Genomic DNA, 14543 nt, shown 5'->3' with positions numbered 1-14543 from the left:
ACCGCCACAATCAGGACTGCATACGACCGAGGCACACAGGGCCAACACCCGGCATCATGGTGTGGGGAGCGATCTCCTACACTGGCCGTACACCTCTGGTGATCGTCGAGGGGACACTGAATAGTGCGCGGTACATCCAAACCGTCATCGAACCCATCGTTCTACCATTCCTAGACCGGCAAGGGAACTTGCTGTTCCAACAGGACAATGCACGTCCGCATGTATCCCGTGCCACCCAACGTGCTCTAGAAGGTGTAAGTCAACTACCCTGGCCAGCAAGATCTCCGGATCTGTCCCCCATTGAGCATGTTTGGGACTGGATGAAGCGTCGTCTCACGCGGTCTGCACGTCCAGAACGAACGCTGATCCAACTGAGGCGCCAGGTGGAAATGGCATGGCAAGCCGTTCCACAGGACTACATCCAGCATCTCTACGATCGTCTCCATGGGAGAATAGCAGCCTGCATTGCTGCGGAAGGTGAATATACGCTGTACTAGTGCCGACATTGTGCATGCTCTGTTGCCTGTGTCTATGTGCCTGTGGTTCTGTCAGTGTGATCATGTGATGTATGTGACCCCAGGAATGCGTCAATAAAGTTTCCCCTTCCTGGGACATTGAATTCACGCTGTTCTTATTTCAATTTCCAGGAGTGTATTACTGATGACCAAAGTCTGTTATGGGTATCCGTTGTGTTTATTAAACTTATGGAAAAACGCTGCAAACTTATACACCAAGGCAATTTAATACAAATTTTTCCTTGTGTCGGCTCTCGGTCTCTTCCATTATATGAATGAAAGCTCGGCATTTTGGAACATTTCAGTGTTACAGTACGAGCGTACGGAATATCAGATTTATGGATCGTGGTTTCTATCTAACACGACATGGCTTGTCATTCACAATGGAGAGAAGTCTTCATACGTAAAAGTAACTTCGGGCCTGCCCCTGGGTGTGTTACAGGACCATTACTTTTCGCGTTATATACAAATGACCTAGTAGATATGGTCTGAAGTTCCGTGAGGCTTTCCAGGGATGATGCTGTTGTATACAGAGATGTAGCGAGGCGCAGGTAGAACCGCCGAAATTAGACACTTGGTGCACGAAGTGGCAATTGAACATTAACATGAACAAATGTAATGTAATGCGAATACACAGAGCCTTTATTGTATAGCTACATGATTGCAGAACCATTACTGGAAGCAATTACTTCTACACTGAAGAGTCAAAGACACTGGTACACCTGCCTAATATCGCTTAGGTCCCCCACAAACACGCAGAAGTGCTGCACAAGGACGTGACATTGACTCGACTAATGTATGAAGTAGTGCTGGAGGGAACTGACACCATGAATCCTACAGGGTGTCCATAAATCCGTAACAGTACGAGGGGATAGAGCTGTCTTCTGAACAGCACATTGCAAGGCATCCCATATATGGTCATCTGATCAATAACGTTCGTTTTAAAAATTCTTGAAAGAAATGGTGCATGCATCCACGGAAGCTGCAAGTGTAGAGGGTACAGAGGATACCAGTGCTCCAGCAGGAGTCGTAACCTTTCTCCAAATCGAAAACACGGCCACAATCTGGTATTTCCGCAGAAAACAGTTCATGACTTTGGTTGACAAAGTGACGAGATGGTCAAATGCAGAACGGTGCGTTCGAAATCCACACTGTGCAGTGGTTAGTAAATTACAAGACTAGAGCCACCAAACCAGCTGGGCATGAATTATACATTCCATCACTTTGAATACACAGCTGGTGAGAGAAATCGGGCGATAATTATAAGGAAAGCGTTTGTCCTTAACAGGTTTAGGTATAGGTATGATAGTGGCTTCACGTCTGCATCTGGGAAACCTGCCCTCTGCCCAGATACGGTGATATATATGAAGCAGAAAATGCTTCTCCACAAGAGAGCAGTTCTGAACATCTGAATGTGAACATCGTCCGGCCCTGGTGCAGAGGATCGGGATGAAGTGAAAGCATGATCTAGCTCACTCATAGTAAAGGTAGCATTGTGGCATGCACGATTCTGAGAAGAGAAAGGTATCGCCGGAGCCTCCTCCACTCCTTTCTGATGGAGGAAGACAGGGTGATAGTGGGTGGAGCTCAGAATCTCCGCAAAATAGTGGCTCAAGGTGTCGGACATAGCTACAGTCAGGCCGAAATTGGGGAATTTACCTCGGTCCCAGAGAGCAGTCAGAGGTTGGCCCACACAACTGAAGAGGGAGTGGAACTGTTAAAAGAGCTAGTAGAATACAGCTAGCTTATTTACTATCACGAAGAGCGCGACGACACTTTGGAGGCAACTATTTGTAACAAATACAGTTCACCATCATAGGGTGACGTTTAAAACCGCAGACAGCACGTCTCCGCGCACAAATTGTGTCGCGGCATGCCTCAGTCCTCCAAGGGACCAGACCAGGACACAGTGTGTTTAAGAGGAAATGTGGGAGATGGAGCCGGCCAGAGTGGCTGAGCAGTTCTAGGCGCTACAGTCTGGAACCGCGCGACCTCTGCGGTCGCAGGTTAGAATCCTGCCTCAGGCATCAATGTTTGTGATGTCCTTAGGTTAGTTATGTTTAAGTAGTTCTAAGATCTAGGGGACTGATGACCTCAGAAGTTAAGTCCCATAGTGCTCAGAGCCATTTTTTGAGAAATGGAATGTTCTGCGGCAGTAAGGATGACACTTGCAAGGTATTCTACCTGGTCATCACAACGTGAAAAGTTGCTCGTCGAAAGTCACCAGCGAGGGGTGAAGCCTCCACTTGGTCTTAGAAAGCTGCCATTTTGGTGTACATGTAGGTGGCATAGGAATCAGCAAACAGATAACACACGGAAAATGGTCGCTGAAGTATGTGTAAGAGAGAACAGACCACTCAATACTATGGGCAAGTTGGGCAGTGCAGAAGGAGAGGTCCAAATGGGAATAGTTGTGCATGAAATCTGAAAGGAGCGTGGGTGGTCCTATGTTCAGGTGGATGAGGTTAAGTTGATTGAGAAGGTCAGCCAAGAGGGCACCTCTCTGATAGGTTCTGGGAGAGCCCCAAAGGGGATGGTGATCATTAAAGTCACTGAGCAGTAGAGAAGGGTGAGGGATTTGCCCAATAAGCTGAAGGAAGCCTGTCCTGGTGACACTAAATGACAGAGGGATGTAAACGGTACAAATAGAAAAGGTGAAGTGAGGAAGGAAAATGCAGACTGCAACATCTTGAAGGCAGATAGTTAGGGAGATGGGTTGACTATGAACATCATCGCAGAGGAGCAGCATGATCCCCCCATGCTGTCCTCAAGAAGAAGGTCAAAGCAGTCTGGGAATAAATGCGAGAGCTCAAAGCGGTCGTGAGGAGGCGTTTCGAAGTGCATCTGTAAGTCCTCTGTGTTGAAGGATGTGAACATTCCATTGGAGGAGAGTCATGATGAGGAAAGGGTTGGTTGGTTGGTTTGGGGAAGGAGACCAGACAGCGTGGTCATCGGTCTCATCCGATTAGGGAAGGATGGGGAAGGAAGTCGGCCGTGCCCTTTCAGAGGAAACATCCCGGCATTCGCCTGGAGTGATTTAGGAAAATCACGGATAACCTAAATCAGTATGGCCGGACGCGGGATTGAACCGTCGTCCTCCCGAATGCGAGTCCAGTGTCTAACCACTGCGCCACCTCGCTCGGTCAGAGGAAAGGGGAGAAGGGAAGAAATGAAGGGGGTCACCTCGGCAGCTGCTGAGTGCTAACCTTCGAAGAGTCACTGCTGTTGGGCACAGAGGCTGGAGAATCCTGCTCCATGAGATCTACAGAGGTGTTGGCATTCTCCCTCTGTCGGTCTGTGGAGTCCAGGGCAGAAAAATGGTTAGCAGTCCGCACCAGCGACAAAGAGGTCGGCAGGCGAGGGTATCATATGGCGACACCGTCGAAGAGCGTCTGCAAGTTCGCGAAGGAGAAGACCATTTGCGTTTGTTAGATTTCTTGGAGCCTTTCCGGTTGCCAAATGACGATTCCGACGTTTGTTAGCTGGAGGGATGTAAGAAGTCTTCACAGAAGTATTCCTTCTGTCCTGTCTGGCCTGCTGGTTGTATAGCAGGTACTTCACCCCAGGAGGTGAAAGTTTGTTGGCTTGTTACACAGTTAGAGGAGGAGACGTGAATGCTGCCATGATACTGGATGGCGCTGAATTGAAGTCACATGTCTGCGTGGCCATGTCCTCCGTGAAGCGAGATGTAACAAGAACAGTACTGTAAATGCCACATGGTAGAATACACGGTTTTCGACTAGCCAAAAACTTGCGAGCGACCAGGTAAGGCAGTTTTTTCTTCACCCGGATTCCCATGACGGCCTGTTCATCAAGATACAGGGAGAAATCTCGGGAGGAGGCGTCATGGTCGCCAATGCAATTGATACAGGGGGAGACAGAGGTGGAAATCTCCCTCATGAGCATCCCTACCACAGGCAGGACATTTCAGTGTGGCTGTAACGATGACATTTGTAGTAACGCATCGGGTTCGGAGTCTACGTTCAGACTGTGGTAACTTCATAGCCTGCTTTGATCTTTGACAGAAGCACCACTCTGTCAAAAGGGAGAAAAAGTGTGCGTGTGGGCACTAAGGATGCATCTACCTTTCTTATCACCTGATGGACTGCAGTGACACCCTCATCAGAGAGGTGCATTTGGATTTCTGCTCCGGTCAGACCATCGAGTAGCCTAGTGTAAATAACACCACAGGAAGAATTCAGCGTTTGATGCGCGTCGACATGGGCAGGATAGCCATGAAGGAGCGAAGCTGCAAGCAGCTGTTGTTCTTGAGGATCACAAATATTCTCCAAAAGTAAACGGCCTCTGCATAAACGAGAGCAGGATTTCACAGTGCCAGCAACTGCATCAGCACCTTTCTGAATAATAAACAGATTTAATGTAGCAAAGGACTGACCTCCTCCAGTACCTGAAATCACGAGGAACTGTGGTGCAGCTGGGACAGCCTTTGAATCGTTAGCCTCATTCCGTTTACGTTTAGTAGACGTTGACTATGATTGGTTCATTGCGAGAAAATCCCCCATGACTGCCAGTGCCTCTGACGACGCGCTGCTTCCAATTGGGGGAGCGCGCACCCGCCTTAAGTGACTGTGCACACCTCAGGTTACACCTCCTGAACACCTGACAGAGGGACCAATCGGCAATTTGGGAAGATAGCAGCTCAGGCAGTCACCTCTCCCTGGGCCTGGCCTGTACCAGGAGGTACATGCAAACCCTACCTGTCGACCCGGGGCAGGCAATTATGCGTTACTCAGTCACCTGTTTTGCGTCAGAGAAGTGGGCCTTCGGGAGCGCGTAGGGAGGAAGAAGAGAAAAAGGAACTCAAACGCCTTAGCCAAGGAAGGATAGAAGAAGGGGAACAAAGAAAGAAAAAAGGAACGAAAATCAGTGGAGAGACGGCTACTGAAAATGCAGAGCATATTTTCAAAAGCACCCCAGACATGTTCCCCAAGGGAGGGGAAAAGGAACAGCAAGAGGACAGACATGCAACACAGAAGGGGAATGATGCTGCAAAGGATGGGGCCCCATGGTAGCCAAACACGAACCCATCAAAGAGTGGTGAGCCTACACGGGGAGGGTCCTCTCTTGTGTATGCGTCTCATGCACACAGGACAATGATGCAGCTAATGTGTGGCATGTTGCCCAGTCCTGATAAAGTAACGTAACTGACTCTCCCCTCCAGGATTCCCAAATTCATGTCACTGTTCACTGTCGTCCCCAAGAATATAGGCCCCATAAATCGTGTGGCAGAAAAGGCACACAAAACACCAATCTTCTCGTCATGCACGGATAGCTGGTGGATAGTGTGTGGTTTTTCTGTCCACTAGTACCGGTTGTTTTGGGAATGTATGTGCCCAGACAGGTGGACTCATGCCTCGTCACTCATGATGAGCCAAGACACCACAGGCAAAATTTCTTAGCAGCCATGAACGGAAGTCCAATCTCTTCTGCAGTTCAGGCTGCTTCAATTCTTGCACAACACTTACCTGTTAGGGTTTTAATTTCAGTCCCCTTAAAACACATCTGCAATTCTCTCATTAGCATGAACCTGAGGACTCAACCCCCTGGTTGACTTTCTAAGACTTCTTGTCATTATCTCGTGCACCTGTCTATAATTCAGGTGTGCAGATAGGTGGTAGTCTGTCACTTGGAGCATTTTCAGCCGATCCTTTAAGCCTCCATTTTTCAATCAATTCCTGTATGGTGCTTTTTGCTGGCACAGAATGACCAGGAAATTTTTCCTGAAACAAATTCTTTGCTTTCACAAAAGATCCAATGAGAATGAATGTTTCAACAATGGTAACAAGCTCGTGCAACGAACACGGCATTATCACAAACTCACACTAACCCGACTTCTTACAGCGATGCCTATTTGTCAACTGCAGCTGCCTTATACAACAACAGAGTTCCGCGCAGTGTCGTTGCGTCAGAGGAAATGGTTAGTTCGTGAGCGACTGTTTGGACGGCGTGTCTCGTTGACGCGCGGGCTCCCACTGGAACTTTATTGTTGCGTACGATGAGCCGGTATTATGTGCCGTACCTCGTACTTGTTTTAGTTGTCAATTGTTCTCTGGTAACCATTATCGTCATAACTGCCTTGTAGTCACTGATACCAGTTGCCATTGGGTTTCGTACGTTTCTATCATGAGTGTGATTCCTATCTGTTCTATGTGTGTTGCAGAAAAGGGATTGCGTAATCTTTCACAGGATGTCTTGTCACGCCCACCACTAACAAAACTGTAACTATCCCAGGTGACTGTTAGATGTTAAAAGTCTCCCCCGATGATTACAGCATGATTAGGGAATTTACGTAGAAGGGAACGAAAGTTTTCTCTAAAGTTTTCGGTTACGTCAGGCGGTGTGTGATGGTCGATAAGAGGATAGAATTTTGAATTTCTTGTCTACTGCGACAAGTACACCACCTCCATTTTCCATTAGCCTATTCTTTCGATATACACTTAATTTGTCCCCAAAAATAAGGTGGCTGTGAACTTCTTGTTTTAACCATCCTTCTGTATCTAGTACGCTGTGAGCTTCACTACTTTTTGGGAGCACTTTAGATTTTGTCAATTTGTTGCGAATGCTTCCGCAGTCCACTGGAATTTTTATACTGCCGCCTGTGTAGGTATTTCTTCGTATCTTGCACCTCCGGGTACCCTACAGATGTTATCGGGAGTAGATGGACAGCCTTTAGTGAGTGTGCATTTGTATCGCAAGAAAAAGCAACATTTACGTGGGGCTATTGTGCAAGAGGTGGCTCGGAACAGCTTTCGCCACTGAACTTAATGAATATTGGTTTTCGTTACCAACTAAGCAGTTCACCTGAGTTTCTCGCAACCGAAGTTGACATCACGTTCCTTGACCAAATCGTTTACTTGCGTTTCCTGTAATTTAAGTTTACGTCAGCATCCCTGATCAACTTTACAGATGAAACAAGGAGTCTAACGCGAGAATCCTCAGTACACAAAGACTTTTCTGCCTCAGATGTACTATAATATAAGCACGTCTAATTAATCTGGCACACTTCAACAGCTGAAATACACACGCCAAGAAACGTTTTGCATCATCTCGGTTCCGAGAGTTCCGGAATAGAGACCAACATAAACAACATTTCCGCCCTTTTCATTGCTCATGAAAACCACACATTGCATGTTGTACCACCATACAGCGAGACCTTCATAGATGGTGGTCCAGATTGCTGTACACACCGGCACCTCTAATAACCAGTAGCACGTCCTCTTAAGTTGATGCATGCCTGTATTCATCGTGGCATACTATCCACAAGTTCATCAAGGCACTGTTTGTCCAGATTGTCCCACCCCTCAACGGCGATTCGGAGTAGATCCCTCAGAGCGATTGGTGGGTCACCTCGTCCATAAACAGCCCTTTTCAATCTATCCCAGGCATGTTCGATGGGGTTCGTGTCTGGAGAACATGCTGACTACTCTAGTCGAGCGATGTCATTATCCTCTAGGAAGTTATTCACGAGATGTGCACGATGGGTGAGGCATGGCATCGACAGTTACTGTCTCTCTGTATCTCTTCCATGTCCGAACAACATCGCTTTGGTTCACTCCGAGACGCCTGGACACTTCCCTTGTTGAGAGCCATTCCTGTCACAAAGTAACAATGCGGACGCGATCGAAGAGCGGTATTGACGGTCTAGGCACGGTTGAACTACAGACAACACGAGCCGTGTACCTCCTTGCTGGTGGAATGACTGGAACTGATCGGCTGTCGGACCCCCTCCCTCTAATAGGCCCTGCTCAAGCATGTTTATATCTTTGGACGGATTTAGTGACATCTCTCTGAACAGTCAAAAGGACTGTGTCTGTGATACAATACCCACAGTCAACGTCTATCTTCAGTAGTTCTGGGAACCAGGGTGATGCAAATCTTTTTTGGTGTGTGTAGTAAGATCACAGGGATGAAACTTTATTACCATGTATACAACCATCTTTTAATGGTTCTAATAATAGTACGAAGTGGGTTTCTCATGAGCCGCGTGGGTTTAGCCCAGCGGTCTGAAGCGCTGCAGTCATGGACTGTGCGGCTGATCCCGTCGGAGGTTGTAGTCCTCCCTCGGGCATGGGTGTGTGTGTGTTTGTCCTTTGGATAATTTAGGCTAAGTAGTGTGTAAGTTTAGGGACTGATGACCTTAACAGTTAAGTCCCTTAAGATCTCACACACAGTTGAACATTTTTGTTTCTCAAGATGACTATTTTCGTAAAATAATCGGTCATCCTGTATCAGATTAATGATCACGTTTGAACTCGAAATATCTGATGTAGTTCACCTTTTAGGCAAGTTTTTCTCGGGCGTGTTGTTTTCGAGTGGATTCTAGTTCCATAAGCGTCCCTTTCTGTTTCTTTTCAGTTATCGCTAACAAATCAGGCTCATTCTTTGTGCATTGACAGAGCTATCTTTCATTTCGTTATTTTATGTTCATATTTAGAATTTGTGGCACACTACAATTTTCTCTGGTTGTTCTATAGCCTCCCACATTTCCGTGGTGCACAGAAGGGACTTTCCAGTGATAGTATTTATCAAATGCTCTAATCTACGGGGTGTTTTCGTAAGAGCGTGCAAAAATTTGAGAGGAGCGTGCAAAAATTTGAGAGGATATAGAGGATGCTTCACTGAACAATTTGAGGTAGGGAACCTGGGGTCAGAGAAGGCAGCTTAAGGAGATAATAGGAATAAAACCAGATTAGTGCGTACTCTTATATTTACATTTGTTAGCTGCAAATACCATCATTGACACAGCGAACGTACTATTTGTTCTGTATCTTACAAAATGTATTGAAACTGACGGCCATCAACCTCAATGCAAGCACGACATCGGCGAACAAGATTCTGAAGCACCGTGACAAATATCCGTGGTGTGTTTCGAATCCCATTACAGTCAGCTGCAATTCTGGCAACTAATTCCATCACCTTATCCACTGGGGTCTCGTACACACCCGACTTTATGTATCCCCACAGGAAATAATCAAGAGGATTCAGGTCAGGTGACCTCGTAGAGCTTGGAATAAGACCTCCCCTTCCAGTCCAGCGACCAGGAAATACTGTACGTCTCTGAATAGAACTGAGGAAGAATGGGTCCGTCATTGATTCATAGCACGTTCTGCCATGAGATAATGCAAGTACGATATAGCAGAGGCGTCTTATGGACAAGTAAAGTATACAAAACCTACATCATGACTTCCTGTTAATCAGCCTCGTCCTCCAAAACTTGTACGCATGTTCTTTGTAAATAAGCTGGAAAACAGTAACGCTAGACAAAGCAGTAGACAAGTTTACTTCCCTACCACATTAAGCTGGCTTCTCCGACCTCAGGTACTGTACCTCAAATTGTTCAGTGGAGCATTCTGTGTGTCCTATTACGTTTTTGCACCACGCTCCTACGGAAGCACCCTGCATATACACACTTATGAGAACATACCTAGTTGTGTGTAACAGTCTAACCGCCCCCCCCTCCCCCCCTCCACTGTCCCTCTTCGATGCGTCATGCGATGAATTCCCTGAGTTATCTAAAGTGTTACGATCTATAACTGGGCACTCGCCAATCGGGGCTTCGGCGAAGTTTCATGCAACTTGATTGAAGGCGTCCCGGATACGCTCAGTGGGATTGATGTCTGATGACCTGGAGGACAGTCACATACTCTCCTTGTGGAGTTTTCCCCAGGTCATATCAGTAGATTGGAGGATTGTCTTACTTAAGGTACAATTCACCTGCGGGTTGTTGCAGGTGAAACACAGATACACGCTGTCAGAAATCAGGTTCCTGTGAGTCGTCGTTGAAACGCGTTCTTTCGTCACCAAATACATTTCTTTTTATTCAGATAAAGCACTGTTAATTATGGGTATCCTCCTCTGTTTTGTGCTTGCTTACAATGGGGATGTCTGCATTCATGTCACGTAAGGTTTTTCCCCTTTGCCACTCATTCTGTAAATAAACAACAAAAGAAAATGGGTAGCATAATCTACGAACAATGAAACACAGCTATGATGGCAATCCTACGTTCAACTCAGGAGTAAACTGATAATTTTTATTTTGGCTGGAGTCTCAGTCATGGTAAATTTTTTGAAAGATTCTGTCGTCATTTGACTGTAAGAATATTTATTCTATTGTTATACATCTCAGATTTCGGCGTTAGGCCATTTTCAAGTACAAAAACTTAGTAATATGTCACAAGACATCGTACCAGTCTGATTTATTTTGACACATAAACAAGTTTTTGTACGTGAAAATGGCCCAAGGCCGAAATCTGGATCGTATGTGATGTGTACAGGTCGTCTTGATAGAACGGAGCGACGTGGGCGGAGGAACTGTGACAGTGAAACCAACTTCGTGACACACAAATATACACTTAATTGCGCTGCAGCACTTAAGTTCTACAATAACTCGTTGGATGTGCAAGCGGGCAGATGCAACTAAGTGGTGGCACGTTAAGGCATGCGTTATACGGCAAGAAAGGAAGAATGAATTGATTGTTGGTGTTAATAACGATCATCCTCCTTTACGTCCTCTGCATTACTGCAGATGACGTGTCACTGAGCACATTTGTTCTGTGCATGCAGTACACGTGAGGCGCCTAGTTGTTTCCACTGCCCTGAGTGGAATACGAAGGTTCTGTTATAGTTCACTAACCTGCTGTCTTCAAGTTGACGTCCCCAGCGCAGAAAACAGCACGCAGGCCGTAGGTTCTGTACCTTGAGGCTGAAACTGACTTTTAGCGAGGTGCTGTTCTGAAATAATTTATCACTTCATGGGGATGCCACTCGCGTATTTTAATATAGCCACAAGAGAAGACTACATGATCTTAATACAACACCTTATGATACAGCAAAGTAGATGATCAAACACAATGTTTACGAAAATGTATCTTTACACTATTTGTTCAAAATGGTTCAAATGGCTCTGAGCACTATGGGACTCAACTGCTGTGGTCATCAGTCCCCTAGAACTTAGAACTACTTAAACCTAACTAACCTAAGGACATCACACACATCCATGCCCGAGGCAGGATTCGAACCTGCGACCGTAGCAGTCGCACGGTTCCGGACTGCGCGCCTAGAACCGCGAGACCACCGCGGCCGGCTTACACTATTTGTGGCACGTGTCTGTGCCTCATGACTACCGGAGTGAATCTTTTAATATTGAATCGTGGCACACACATCCTGCCACAGACAACATGACTGTACATCTCGACTGCCTAATACAGAGTGACGAACAGGCACTTAAATAAAAATTGGAAAAACATCCTACGACAGACAACATGTCTGTTCTACTCGACTGCCTAATCCAGAGAGACGAACAGCCCGTAACACTTCGCGCATCATGCCAGAAAAGGCGTGGCCCGAACGCTTCCGAAGTGCTTCGTCTGCAGTTTCGTCAGTCTTTTGTTTTTGATTTAAATTGTTTTCAATAATTCTAAAACGACTGATTGATAGTCAGCTGTTGAGAGATATTTATATTAAAAGTGAAGTCATTCCAATGAGTAGTTTGACTAATAATAATAACTATACTTTAACGTTTTGGCGCCCTTGCTTCGAACACAGCAGCCAATCACAGAGCAGTAGCATTATACAGGCGGTCTTGGCTTCAAATGGTTCAAATGGCTCTGAGCACTATAGGACTTAACGTCCGAGGTCATCAGACCCTTGAACTTAGAAATACTTAAACCTAACTAACCTAAGGACACCACACACATCCATGTCCGAGGCAGGATTCGAACCTGCGACCGCGGCGGTCGCGCGGTTCCAGACTGTAGCACCTAGAACCTCTCGGCCACTCAGGCCGGTCAGGCGGTCTTTTTCACGGGAATAGTACCGATTCTAACATCTGTCACAAGTACCTCACACCACATTTCGTCATGTATATACTGCTTGCATCTCCACTGCTCTGGGAACAGCTTCTTGGAGCCTAATATGATGGCTGACTAAGCCAGAAATATTACAATTGCTAAATAAAACGTCAACAAGACTATGTCCAACCTGGGCGCCTGTCAATCACCGTAATAAACACTTGTCCCTATGCGAAGGAAACAGGCGACTCCGTTTGTAGACTTTTAAGTCTCGCAGGCTGATCTGCACTACAAACTGCAACTCTGGGACTCTGTACTAGAACTGTTATACGCCAACACCGACCATTAACCGTCCGTTTCTGCCTGTGGCCGCCACTTATCACAACGCGGAAGTGCATCTCATTGGCGGCAGAATGGATGTTACTGATATGGCAGCGCTTGTGGTTGGCGGCGAACTTCAAAGCGCCAGTTCCTGAAGCGTCCATTGGTGAGGATACAGCATTACAAGAATAAAAGTTAACAGTCAAATGGCGGCAGTATCATTATAAAAAAACCAGATGTAAATGTTTACGCTTTTTTTTCATAAGTCCCCTTCCCGCAGAACTTGAACAGCGCACTATCGAATACAGTCGAGTACAGTTATTACGGCGCTTTTGTGATACAGTCTCACAGCTTTCACATCGTCGTAAGGTACTGGCGCATTTGACGTGCGGCTTCAGAGTGCCCCATGGTCCGCAGCAGGCGAGGATTATCAAGCTACTGTTTTAATATTAACGTGTTGCAACAGCCCAACAATAAAACGTCAAATTCTGTTTTCATCTGATTCGTAAAAATGACTAACAAGATGCATACAGTATAACTACAAATTCCAATAGTACGACTTGTAGAAACAATGCAGTAATGTAAGATGCAACTCTGTAAATATGCGATTCCAATGCGACGGCTCTGGCGATACAAACTGCGCCTGTCCAACGGCGCTACTTTAAGAGGCACGTATGAGAAAATACGTGGATACGTATAAACTAATGTAACTTTTACTGTTTGAGAGCTAATGTCGTCATTATGTAATTGGATTTTTTTCTGTTTCTTCAAATAATTTAATCAGAACGTTGCTGGATGCTTTTAGATCACGTACTATCACATGAGGAACATTTTCTTAAAGGTTACTTATCATTATTAATCTTTGTAACTTCTCGAAGATAATAAGCACAATCTGTTTCTCACAGCCTTTTAACTGTTTTTCGCGGCTGTGTTTCACTACAGAATACGAAGCACTTCAAACATGATCACAACGCACATCGACAAGACCACACGAGCACAATCGGAGAGACAGAGAAAGCGATGCAATGAGATTCGAAACAAGAACTGTGTGGGTTACACATTTAACACACTGAAGACTTTCAGTGCTTTAAAGTACCTGATCATGTAATTCACGACAGAAAAAAAAAAGAAATAGCTAAAGCCATAAGTAAGGCCTATTTCTAGTGGCGTCACAACATGCGCTGTAGATGGGGTGCGCCGAACTGCCAGTCGCTGAGCAGCGGACCTTTGTTTATACTGGATCTGATGAACAAAGCATAGTAAGGCAACATGTTTTCACGGCCAACAACAGGGTTCAAATGGCTCTGAGCACTATGGGACTTAACATCTGTGGTCATCAGTCCCCTAGAACTTAGAACTACTTAAACCTAACTAACCTAAGGACATCACACACATCGATGCCCGAGGCAGGATTCGAACCTGCGACCGTAGCAGTTGCGCGGCTCCGGACTGAGCGCCTAGAACCGCGAGACCACCGCGGCCGGCCCAACAACAGGGATCATTGGCAGTTTAGACCGTAGATACATTTATTATACGCGCTATCCTAGCTCTGAGGCAACAGCCTTACCGCAGTGGATACACCGGTTCTCGTCAGATCACCGAAGTTAAGCACTGTCGGATGTGGCCGGCGCTTGGATGGGTGACCATCCGGGCCGCCTCGTGCTGTTGGCATTTTTCGGGGTGCACTCAGCCTCGTGATGCCAATTGAGGAGCTACTCGACCGAATAGTAGCGGCCCCGGTCAAAGAAAACCATCATAACGACTGGGAGAGCGGTGTGCTGACCACACGCCCCTCCTATCCGCAGCCTCAGCTGAGGATGACACGGCGGTCGGATGGTTCCGATGGGCCACTTGTAGCCTGAAGACGGAGTGCTCTCTCTCTCTCTCTCTCTCTCTC

At 46.3% G+C, this 14543-nt stretch overlaps 1 pseudogene; it reads left to right on the top strand.

The window, feature by feature from the left end:
• The first annotated feature begins 14199 nt into the window (after positions 1-14199).
• LOC126337186 (5S ribosomal RNA) lies at positions 14200-14317 on the top strand (annotated as a pseudogene).
• Positions 14318-14543: the final 226 nt, after the last annotated feature.

This window comes from Schistocerca gregaria, chromosome 2, assembly GCF_023897955.1.
Source record: "Schistocerca gregaria isolate iqSchGreg1 chromosome 2, iqSchGreg1.2, whole genome shotgun sequence".
In the NCBI taxonomy this organism is placed as follows: domain Eukaryota; kingdom Metazoa; phylum Arthropoda; class Insecta; order Orthoptera; family Acrididae; genus Schistocerca; species Schistocerca gregaria.
Note: the sequence above shows the minus strand (reverse complement) of the source record. Positions and strands in the feature narration are given on the sequence as shown.